Source organism: Pleuronectes platessa, chromosome 3 (genome assembly GCF_947347685.1).
Source record: "Pleuronectes platessa chromosome 3, fPlePla1.1, whole genome shotgun sequence".
In the NCBI taxonomy this organism is placed as follows: domain Eukaryota; kingdom Metazoa; phylum Chordata; class Actinopteri; order Pleuronectiformes; family Pleuronectidae; genus Pleuronectes; species Pleuronectes platessa.
In genome coordinates, this window is record NC_070628.1 from 16133325 (window position 1) to 16145342 (window position 12018).

The 12018-nt window shown below is 40.9% G+C and overlaps 1 protein-coding gene across 2 annotated transcripts in view; it reads right to left on the reverse strand.

The window, feature by feature from the left end:
- Positions 1–12018, reverse strand: part of plppr2b (phospholipid phosphatase related 2b) — a 53424-nt gene that overhangs the window by 24570 nt on the left and 16836 nt on the right. The window lies entirely within an intron of this gene.

The window sequence follows — 12018 nt, forward strand, 5'->3', positions numbered from 1 at the left end:
ATCTGTCCATCCTGGGCAAGGGATCCCTCACATGTGTCTCTCTCTGAGGTTTCTGAGTCGTCTGACCCTGTTTAAAGGTGTAATTTAGTAGTTTACCTTACTGTTGTTGAGGGTTAAGGGCAGAGGAAGTCACACCTTGTTAAAGCCCTGTGAGACAAATTGTGATTTGTGAATATTGGCTATACAAATAAAATTTGATTTACTTTGACCAAAAGTTAAAGAGTTAGAGAGGGTTCACTTTGACCATAAGACTTTTATAGCATACGACTGGAAACAGTGGAGGAAGTTAACCTGTTACGACTGTGAAAAGTGGGGTGGTTAAAAACCCATTAAAGTTTCAAGGGACTTCTGATATTTGATTTCACTTAACATGCTAGTTTCCAAATAATCTCCTTTTGAAGAACTTTTTATATAAGCAAACTAGCACCACGTTGGCTTTTATTCAGAGGCAAACAGGGGAGCAGAACATGCAAAGTGTGCCAACAATGCAGCATGAATTAAGTAATAGTTACCAATAAACTAATAAGTGATACATCTTCGCTGAGAATTAATTGGAGAGATTTCTGTCACATGAATTCATCTGGAAGTCAAAAATAAATGCAACTCAACAAATTGAACTAACTACAATTACAGTTTCAGAATTTAGTAATAGAGTAATCTTAAGGAAATAACAAACTTAACAAAAAATAAAGCTTTACTGTGCCGCCATTGTGAAATATTCTGAAATATATTTATATATATATGTATATTTGTACGATTACATAGTTCACAGCACTGAACAGTCTGACAGTGGCAGATGGCTAAACAAGTGACAAACCACTGAAGAAAACCTCCTCCGACATGTTTATCCTCCTCAGCAAAGTGACAGAGGACCTACTTGGTCTAATGCTATAGGGAGGAGAGAGCGAGACATGTTACACATGACACTTTATTAAAAACTGAAGAGTGACGATCAACAAGGGAGAGGGGGCTGCAACCTAATTCAAACTCCTCGCATTACTTGCTCTGCTCCGCCGTCAGTTCTGCCGTGCAGCAAGTTTCCCTCTCCATTAAATTCTTTCACAGTTTTGGAAATTACATGAATGATTCCCAATATCAATTTCAAAATTAAGCCATCGGTGTGTAGGTTTCCATGATAAGGCACAGACGTTATCTACTCAGATCAGTTTGTGTGAATAGTCTTTGCACTGAGGGTCCCCACATGAGGAGAGCATTGTGCTGGAGGGACAACGTATTCAGTGACAACACACATCCCCTGAGGCTCTTAAAGGCTCAATCTCAAGGGACACAAAACACACACACAGTACATACACACACAGTATCCACACGTTGGCAAATCATACCAACACCTCCGGCTTGTAGTTTATATATAGTCCAAGAATATCAAGCCGCTTGTTCGTCCTGTTTGTTTCCATCTACACGAGCTCTGCGTTTCAGCGAGTAGGCGTCCGAGTGTGTTTGAGCATGTCTGTGAGCATGTGGGTGCATTCCCATGTCTGAGGAGGAACTCTGACACGGGCACTCTGTGGTGAGCGTTTCTCTCCATCATTCGTTTCTCTCTCCTCTCGCTGAGCCACAGCAGGCTTGAGGGAGGGTGCGAGGGAGGGAGGTGTAGAAAGGTGGGAGGCAGAGAGCGACGGAGACCCACGAGCGCCCATCAAAGTTTTAACAAACATTTGAGGACAACTGCAGAAAAAGGTTCTACAGGAAGAACATGCACGTCCTCTTGCATCTAAACTACAAGAGCATTAGAGACGGCTTGTGCTTGTTGACTGTACCGTCAGTCTGAGAGATCCAACTAGCACGTCTGCAGAATAATACATGAGCAGACACAGTTATAGCTCAGAACACTTCCTGTTCATTATGGGACGAGATTTTGTTTTGCTACGACTAAAATAAAAAAGTTCAGCTTGTCATTAATAAAAAACAATCTTCCAGTGAAGTAAAGGCCCAGTATGAAATCTCTGTGTTTGACAAAATAACTTACTGTGCGCTCTGCAGCCACAGCCAGTTTCTTAAAATATTCATAAAGGTCAGTGCAACTTCAAGTTAAGGGTTTCTAATTAATACAGGAGTCACCTTCACTTATGAAAAATTATTCACAAAGCGTTGCATGCACATGCAATATGAAGCTGCTGAGACCGCACCGAGTTCCCTTAGAACTCAACATCATTCTGTCAAGAGTCTTTTCTTATACTCATGGTTGTCACATGGCGGTTTCCTTAAAGTGTCTGTGACTAACAAAGTGCACATACCCTGTAATTCACACAAAACTATTTTTCAACAGGTATGCAAATGAGTTCTCCTTTTTGTTGCCACAATCTCCTGCTATTGTACCTTCTGATTCAAATAAATTACATGTGAAATTATTCTGCAGGTGATTTTTCTGGATTTCACAATCAAGGGCAATTTATAGAATATCCTTCACAGGCCATATTAAACTTCTGAATAGCACTCAGAGGAGCACATACTTCAATCAGTGCCAAACAATCCGCTTAAATTCAAGAAAGAGGAACTAAATTGTTCTTCCTGACCCACAAAACATCCTTCCACCGAGTTTCATGGTAATTTGTCCATAATGCATATTTTGTTTTTGTGTCTTTCTCTCTTTTTTGTTGTTGTTTTGATTTCACAGGTTTCATAGTTTTAATTTTGGGACTACTAGAACAGGTTTCCATTCTTTAGTGTAAGTTTGTTTCGTGGCAAGGGATGCAATCAAGGCATTTCAGGATCTTCAGGAGCAGTGCTTCTGTCGGGGAGATTGACCCACAGTCATTGCTATATCTAAAACTGTTTTTAAAGGGTGTATTGTGTTATGGTCTAAAGCACTTTGTGATTCTCTATCTGTAAAAGGTCCCATATAAATAAACACTTACTTCACTGACTATATTACACTAACCTCCACAATATGAATACTGGAAGCAGTTTATATTTGATGAAGTGTCTGATGTCAGGTGGTAGTGAGGATGATGCTATTAGCTGGTTTTAGCCAAAACAAGTGGCCCAAACAAACCGTCACATTTGGTAGAGCCATGCATAACTTGCATGACACTATGGTCTAGCCAAACCAAAGACAGCTCAATTTCACACTGGTCCAAGCTTGAGTTGAATCCTTATCATCTGATGTGTGATGTGTGGGTCCAGGAGTGGACTATTCAACCACCACTGTTAAAAGACAGATATACCTTTATTTGCTTGTATATACAGTACATGTGTGCTGAGACTACATGTGATCCTCGAAGACAGGATGACTTGAAAATAAAAGAAATTAAGGGGTTTAAAGCCAGTATATTTAAAAGCAAATATCACAGCTTTAGCAGGTGGTTTTTCTTTCTATACCAATCACATATATTTCAACGAAAGGCATGACAAATGAGAGATTATGAATCCTGATCTGATTTAGCTACTAAAATCATAAATTCAGATCAAGGATGAAGCCAGACTATATGAAATAAGGCAGGTTTAAGATGCTGAGCCCTCTCTGGCTGACCCACTAAACTAATAAGACTTATCGGGCCATGTAATTAAGGCTTAATGCTCATACCTCTGCACTTCAAAGGGAGGGAAAGCGAGAAAATCAAGGAGACTAATATGACACTGCTGTGACAGACAGAGAGGAAAATCTCCCGGCCCCTGAAAGCCTTTAAACCAGAAATGAAGAAAATAAAATGTGAAATATAATGTGTCATGTTAATTAAGGCGGGTGAAATAGATGTGGACATCCCTGCTATCTCCGGGGTCCAAACTGTAAACTTGCCCGTAAGTGGTGCGCTTGTCTGCCCTTGGCCTGTGTGAAGCGGCCAGATGGCACAAAAGTCAACTGATAAAGTCAAACATGTTTACAGAGGGTGAGAATGTGTGGACGCAGGCTGGTGTGTGACGGCGCCCTGCTGGGAGAGAACGAATGTCACGCTGCTCGGGATGACCTGGAGACACGTCGCTTCGCTTTGCTCTCAAAATGTCAGATATGTTGTTGAATGAGCACCACCTTTAGTATGAATGAGTCCCAGTGGGCAAAGAGAAATGAGTAGTTCTAAACATTTGCCCAGTTAGAGAGGATGGTTTGTTTTCTGCAGTGAGTGTGGTATATCACTACACATGCACGTTAGAAAAAAAAGTAGATTTTGATTATTTCTAACATTAAATACAATGGAGTAGAGTTAAGTAACTAAGAATGCACTTTTTTTACATTTTCATATGAGCTATTTATTTGAAAATTGTCAAATACATTTCATGCCAACACCATGATAAAGGACGACACAGTGGTGCAGTGGTTAGCACCACACGTTTCCTGGTTCAAAGCCCAGTTTCACAGTATGGAGTCTTTATGTGTGCAGTTTGTATGTTGTCCCTATGTCTGCGTGACTTTTCTCCAGCTTCCTCCCACAGTTCAAAGATCGGATTAGGTTCATTGGAAACTATCCATTGACTGTACGTGTCACTGTGAGTGTGATTGGTTGTTTGTCTCTGTTGGCCCTGTGATGGCAGCATGTCCAGGGTGTTACTTGCCACTTGCACAATGTTAGCAAGGATTGGCTTCAGCTCCCCACAACCCTCAAAAGGATAAGCGGTAGATATAATGGATGAATGGATAGAAAGCAGTAAAAATGGAAAGCCAAAATTGTTAACTTACAAAAGGCCTTTTCTCTCACCTCCCTTCATGCCTCTTAATAAAATAAATGTCTGTTTATGATCTTACCAGTTAAGTTTAGATGCTACACTGAAAACCAACAATGCCTTCTCTTTCTTACAGGAAGACAAACAGTCCAGTTACCAGATCTCAACAGGGCACATAAAAAAACTTTGTTTTCCTTTCTAAAGTGGCCACTTTATTAGGAACACTCATATAGTCTAATGTAATCCAATGTGACTGTTCTGATATTGAGTCGACTTTTTGTTGCCTATGTTTGTTTTACGCTGTCATAAACCTGTTGGTTAAATAACATAAATTATGAGTAAGGGTGATGATGTACTTGTCTGAATTATATTCAGAGTTCTTTCTATTCTTCTGCCGCTCTTGTCTATATGAGCAGGAAGGTTAAAATGATTGACACTTCTTATTAGACTGTAGTCCAGCAGAACATCACCTTTAACTGTGAGCTCAAGATCAAACATGCAATTGTATGTCAACAATAACTGAACATTACGAGTAAACTGTTGTTTCTAATGAAGTGACCACATAGTGTATACCATAATCAACCTAATGGCACATCTGTTTCTAGAGTGCGTCATTATCAACTATAAATTAACTGTCAAATTGAAAATATATCCTCACAACGTAATGCTTCATAAACACCTCAACCTAAAAACCTGGTATCCTCGAGCACAGTGTGTTTTACATTAATGTCACATTAATCTCACAGGGAATCGCAGAGTTGCTGTATCGTCTTCCTGTTCAGCCCCGAGAGTTCAGCCCGTTAAATTGGCATGAGATGAGGCTGTGAGACCTCTCCTCTGATCTTGTGTGATTTGGGTTCCTGATGAGCTCACATAATCACTGCATCACGTGATCAGAGCCGGCGAATCTTTCACAGCAGTTCTCTCTGCTTTTCAGCACAAGGGTGAGGAAGGCCAAGGTCTGATTTGAGATCACAAAAATACATGCACACACAGGCATGATGACAGGAAGTACACATCAGCCTCCTCATACACATACATCACATGTAAATGTCTGAAGGAATAAAAAGCCAATATTCTCACTGAAGCCATATAATCAACAGGCATGATCAGTAAAACAACGGGCTTGACTGCCGCCTGGTGTCGATGGATTGTATTACAACGCACTATGTGCAAGACAGATAAGCCGACGGATAGAAAACTGTGGATGAGCCAGAAGTGGCATAGAGCCTTGAAGAGAGGACTGGGAGAAGCAGCGGAGGTAGATTGGAGGAAGATAAACAAATGGATGAAACCGTTAATGAGGCATTAGTATATCACAGAATGCGGCAGGGCAAATCCAAGCGTGCCGCTGGGAAATCAAATCAGAGAGAAGCAGCAGAGAGACGAGGGAACAACAGGGGAGAGGAGGTGAAGGAGAGTAAATGAGGATATATGAGAGGCTGAGAGGGGGTGAGGTGGAGAGATGGGTAAAATACAAAGCGGCGAACAAGTAGACATTTATCTTTTGGGAACCTCAAGCACCCCTCCTCCTCTTCTTCTTCTTCCAGCTCTTTCTTTTGTCTGATTACTGGGTGTAATTCATCACTGTGCCTTGTTTATCTTAAATTCACCTGTTCTTTTTTTCCCTTGTTTTCTGTCCAAAAAAAATCCTCCCCCTCTCTCTGTCCTGTATTTCCTTGTATCTCTCAGCGATCATACTCGCTCACATTCACCCCCTCTGTAGCTACATTATCTGACTGCCCTCACTCGTCCCCCCTCCCCCTTTCCTTTCGCTACACATGCATGGCTTTCTGTACATCCGTAGCGCATGTAAACGTTCGCAGCAACACACACACACACACACACACCAAAGAACAAACGCATAATTCCACAAAATCCCCATGTCCTCAAGCGTACATGCCCCCGCATCTCACAAACAAGGACGGAATAAAAGGAGAAGCAGCCGTGCACGCACACTCACTTGTGTACGCTGAACAAAACCCTGCAGTGCAATAAAAGGTTTTAGTTTAAAGCTCTCTGCCAACATATATAAACAACAAGTTTTAGCATGTATACATTTTTCATGATACACTTTTATACAATATGTATTTCTTTTTGTAAGAAATAAAGTGGATTTCCACCGATGCATACAAGATTAAAGATAACAAACATCCACTATCATGAATATATAATAGAATGCAAAACTGTGAAAATGATTCTGCTGCCCAGATCACACAGATGGGGGAGGGAACCGGGCTCGGAGATATCTGAGGAGGATTGGAATGATGTTTAGCTGGAAGGTGACAATTTAACTGGAAGATTATATCAAGATCTGCGTGAGTCCAAAATAGAAATTTATACATCAGGGCTCTCGGGGATTGGGTGGTTGTGTGGTAAATCAGCGGCAGTCCGTTTTCATGTGTTTTGGGGGATGTCCACAAATTCTTTAATATCAGCAAAAGATTGCCAAAGAAATAAGAAAAAATTGGTAGAATAGAAATTTAATCATCTTTTGTCATAGTATATCTGTCCAAATCCTGGACATACCCGTGGCTCAGGATGAATATCTTTACAAAGCCCTCTTGGCTGCCAGCCATCAAACCATCACACAGAGAAGCTACAGACAAATCCGCTATCTAAGACAAATGGATTGCAGTTGTCAAGAAAATACACTATATGGAGAAACGGATACTTACTGAAAGCTTAACATCTGAAAAAATACTGGGAAATGGACTGCATAGTCTAGCGCATCCATTATCCATCCATTATATCTACCGCTTATCCTCTGAGGATGGCGGGGGGGAGCTCGAGCCAATCCCTGCAATAGTCAGATCCCAGCAGACATTGGGTGTATATCCTGGACAGGTCGCCAGTGTCTCACAGGGCCAGCATGTAGAAACAAACAAGTCACATTAACATTCCCATTTACAGTCAATTAAAAGTGTCCAATTAATCTAACTCTAATCCGCATGTCTTTGCACTGTGGGAGGAAAACCCATGTAAAAACAAGGAGAACGTGGAAACTCCAGACAGAGAGACTCCGAGAGAATCAGGATTCACTCCAGGATTCTTCTTTCTTTGACATTGGATGCAACCCCTTCTCATTTATTTGTAAAACTGAGAATTGTAGCCCAAACTTCTTATTTTCTTTCACTCCAATAAAAAAAAGAACATTTCAAAAGAAATAAAGATGATTGGATCTTTTTAATGGGTTTGCAGCAGCGGCACAGAAATTATTTCGCTAAAAAGTTTGACTTCAACTTAATCAGTCCCTCTGCCAATTTCATAAACTGTTAATTAATATCTTGATTTCTGCTCTGGTGAAATCAAAACATTTCCCTGACCTCATTCACAGCAGCATGACCAGCAGAGAGGATGCTTCTGCCTCAATCCTATAATTGCATGTAGCCGAGGAAGAAGCAAGAGAGAGGGGACATGATTACATCTTACATAAGAAATAATATTTTAGAGCCTTACTCTAGCATGGATCTTATATTTCTATTTTGGATGAGGCACTATGGCCTCAGCATTGAATCCTAGCGTATGCAATATTCGCAGATGACATGATTATAGAGTATAGTGCGATATACAGGGTCTCTCATCTAGCCCTCCCTCCCTAAAGTGATAACAGGTGGGAAGCAGCCAGCTAACAAGTGTTTCAAACATCCAGCCAGAGAGCTGAGAACTCCCACAGCAGCAGAGAGACAGGCAGGCAGGTGCTATTCATGGAGTCTGAGATATAATGAGGGAAAAACTAGTGAGAGGATAATATGAGAGTGAGCTGCTAATGTGTGTGTGTGTGTGTGTGTGTGTGTGTGTGTGTGTGTGTGAGAGAGAGAGATGGCTTTTTGAGGGATACATCTTAGCTATAGGGCTCAGAATATAATAAGATTAGGATTAAGATATAAATAGGGGTTGTTAATCTTGAAAAGCAGGCTACACTTTGAAAATATGTAACCGATACATCCCATTCCCTCCATCGGCCCTCCCATCAAAGCTATACCCCAAAACATTTGCACCTGCACTGACTGACAACTGCAGGAAGCCGACTTTACCGTGCGTCACACGCTTACTTCTGACTACTGTTTCTGCTTCAGCGATGTATGCCTCTCGGCCATGCGTAATGAGATCACGGGCATGAGGGGGGTTTCAACAAAAAGGATGAAAAACTGTTTCAAAAGCAAGTTACAGACACAACCCTCAGGATTAAGGTTAGGATAGAAAATGGCCGTTTTATGAGGGTTATGCCTTGGTTCTAGGTTTCAGGTTATAGGGATAAGGGGTGTGTGTGTGTGTGTGTGTGTGTGTGTGTGTGTGTGTGTGTATCTGTGCATGTGTACCTCTGTAAATGACAGCTTCTGTATTGCACTTTTCAAGTCTTTTTGACCATTCAAATGGATTTATATTATGACTCACATTCACACACAATTCAATATTATACTCATATTCATACAGAACATCTATTTGCAGCACTATCACACTCATGCACCAATTTGGTGTGTGTGTGTGTTTGTGTGTGTGTGTGTGTGTGTGTGTGTGTGTGTGCATGTTGGATGGGTCCTAAAAGTATTTCTGTTTTTCAGCGCTTATAAAAAAGTGAAAAAGAATAAAAAATAATCACTTCTAAATTAGGAGTTGTATGAGAGGTCGAGCTGATTTTTATACTAACAGAATAATTTATATCCGTAGAAGTAAAGCTGAAGCTACCTTGAAAAGGTACACTACAGGAGAAACCCAGAGTACAGTTCGGTGGAGTCTTGGTCTTGGCACAAGTACAACTGTTTGGCTCAAAACATACTTAGAAAAAGGGTAAACACACAAAAATTGCGTAGCCTGGAGGTAGAGGATACACTGAGGCAGTGTCAAACCTAGCGGGGAATATGGATGAAGTAAGCGCATGCAGGGAGGAAGATGCTTTGTTGTCGGGAACTGTGGGCCTGATGCATTTAGGATACTGTTCATTATTGAAGAGAACTATGGTATGCTGCTTTCACAACGAAATCAAAGGCGGTGAAAGATTCCAGAGGCCGCCTTACACACTCACACTCTCTCTCACACACACAAACACACACACACACAGCAAAACATCAACAAGCAGGGTAATTTCTTCCTGAAGTCAATGCACTTGGCAGCAAAATCAAGCTCTGACAAGCCCTATAATCAGCACTCAGACATATGAAACAAAACAGAAAGCTTTTCTGGAACCATTAGCTTCCACCCTCCTGAAGGTTTCTATCATTTTGCAAAATATGAACTAATAAGGTAACAGCCTTGTCTGTTCAGTGGCAACGTTGTTCCAAAGGTAGAGAAAGACTATCTGCATCACACACTAACAGGTACCGGGTTGATAGTGGGGGTACAAAGTGTGGGATTATTATTCTGAGTACTTAGTTTAAGTGAAAACCTTTTGGTCACCTTTTCTTAAAGTGCACACGGAAGAGCTTCATAACTGATTTTAACACCGTAGGAGACCTCAGATGTAACAACCAATGTTGTTATTGTGAGCATCCAATCGCCTTGCAGAACCAGACACTTGCCGTTTAATCAAACGATTTCCGAGCAGCGATCCCAGACTCCCTGGAAACTCACAGAAACTTGCCTGATCAAGCTTGACTTCAGAGTAAAACACATATGAAGGTGGTTGCGCTTGTTTGTTTCAAGGTTCACACAAACAACAGGACATATTAAACAAAAACTCACACGGTGGCCACAGTTCCACAAGATTGTCCTCCTTTGTTGCTCTGTCTAACCTGCGGGAAACAAGTCTTATTTACGCAGGAGGCCGCCATGTTCCGGCTCCAAACATAATTACGCTACATCCAGTTGGTGTAGTATCCCGGCTCGCTCTAAATGGCTATTGCATGTTTCTGCTCACTCGCCCAATTACTGTCCCTCTCATACTACATACTATGTAACAATCACATGTGTTTAATATCTACGATTTAAAATCAGGGAGACTATGTCATTGTCTATGTAAATCCCTATGGATAATTTGGCCAGATAGTCTGTTCAGATCTGCATCAATTCAGTAAACGCCCCCGCGATTATTGGGAGAGCTGAATCGGACCTGACCTGTTTATTCTCTAGTTTGCAGCAGGCATAACTTTAAGATAATTGATGATTAGCATTGTGGTAAAATGTTGTCAGACTCTTGACAAACATCCCAACTGGTGCAGCAGAACCAGAGATCATCGTTTTAATTTCCATCCATTGCTCTTGCCGAAACCTGGCCCTCGCATCACCCACAGTGAAACACAACTTGCAACAGTTTGTCCAGATTTTTCAGCTCAGTCAAATGTTTATTTTGTTATGCCTGTAGCAGCAGCCTAACCTCAAGCAGAAAGGAAGAGCAGAGGTCAAGTAAACCACAACTTCATATTCTTTTTATTTTAAACTTGTCGTCTTTCAGATACACTGGAAAATTGGGTGTAAAATTGTTAAGAAAGTGCATAAAACAGTGAAATCTTCCTGTAGTTGCTAAAACAATTGTGTGAATGTTTTAAAGATATATTCAAACATTGTCCGACTCATCAGAAATCCTAACAGTGTCGGCTAATATGATGATAGAGAAAACATGGTTGGCTCACCTATATAGAAGTGTCAGAGGTGTAACTTATGTTTACAAACTGTTCTGAGGAGTAACTGAATGAGAAAAGGGGTCAGGCGAATAAGAGGGGGTTAAAAAATATAACAACACCACAAGGGTATCTCGTTTGTTCTGGTATATTTATTAGCATAAATACATGTATCCATCTTTGCAGTTTTTTTTTAAAGAATGTATAATTTCCTCTTTAATGTGGTTATTTCTGATTCTTGACTACAAAACCCTTCTGCCTCAATAAGCAATATATTTATCACCAGCTTTATATCCATGAATGAACAGTTGTGTAATTTTCCTTTTGTAAAATGAAAATGAGCAATGAATATACAATATACTGTATGAATAATTATCCTTGGCTCAATAAAACCTATTTAAAACCCAGAACGTAGTTGGTGCAGGATTACATTTGACGCAAATTAGACAATAACCTACATATTTGCTTCTTCTTATCTGTGAGACAAAAAAACAGCAGCAGGGAGCAGAGACAAATTAGGGCCTCTGCAGGGAAGAGACGTCATGAGAGATGTGTGCAGACATGAAACAACACCTTAGAGTATCACTGGATGCAGCACTGGCCATAGCCCTGACATATTATGTGGTCTGATGCTCAGCAGTCTTTACTTTATAGTAGTTGCCAGGCCACAGGAGGACTCAGCCAACGATGCGTGAGGAAGGAGCAAAGAAGAGGAGGCGACTCGGAGCTGGCAGTCGAGGCTGAACAGCAGAGCCTGGGTGCACATTATAGAGGCTGGGCACCGTGATTTAGTCACAACAGTACTAACACTATGGGTAAAGCTGATACCATGCTACTATTCATG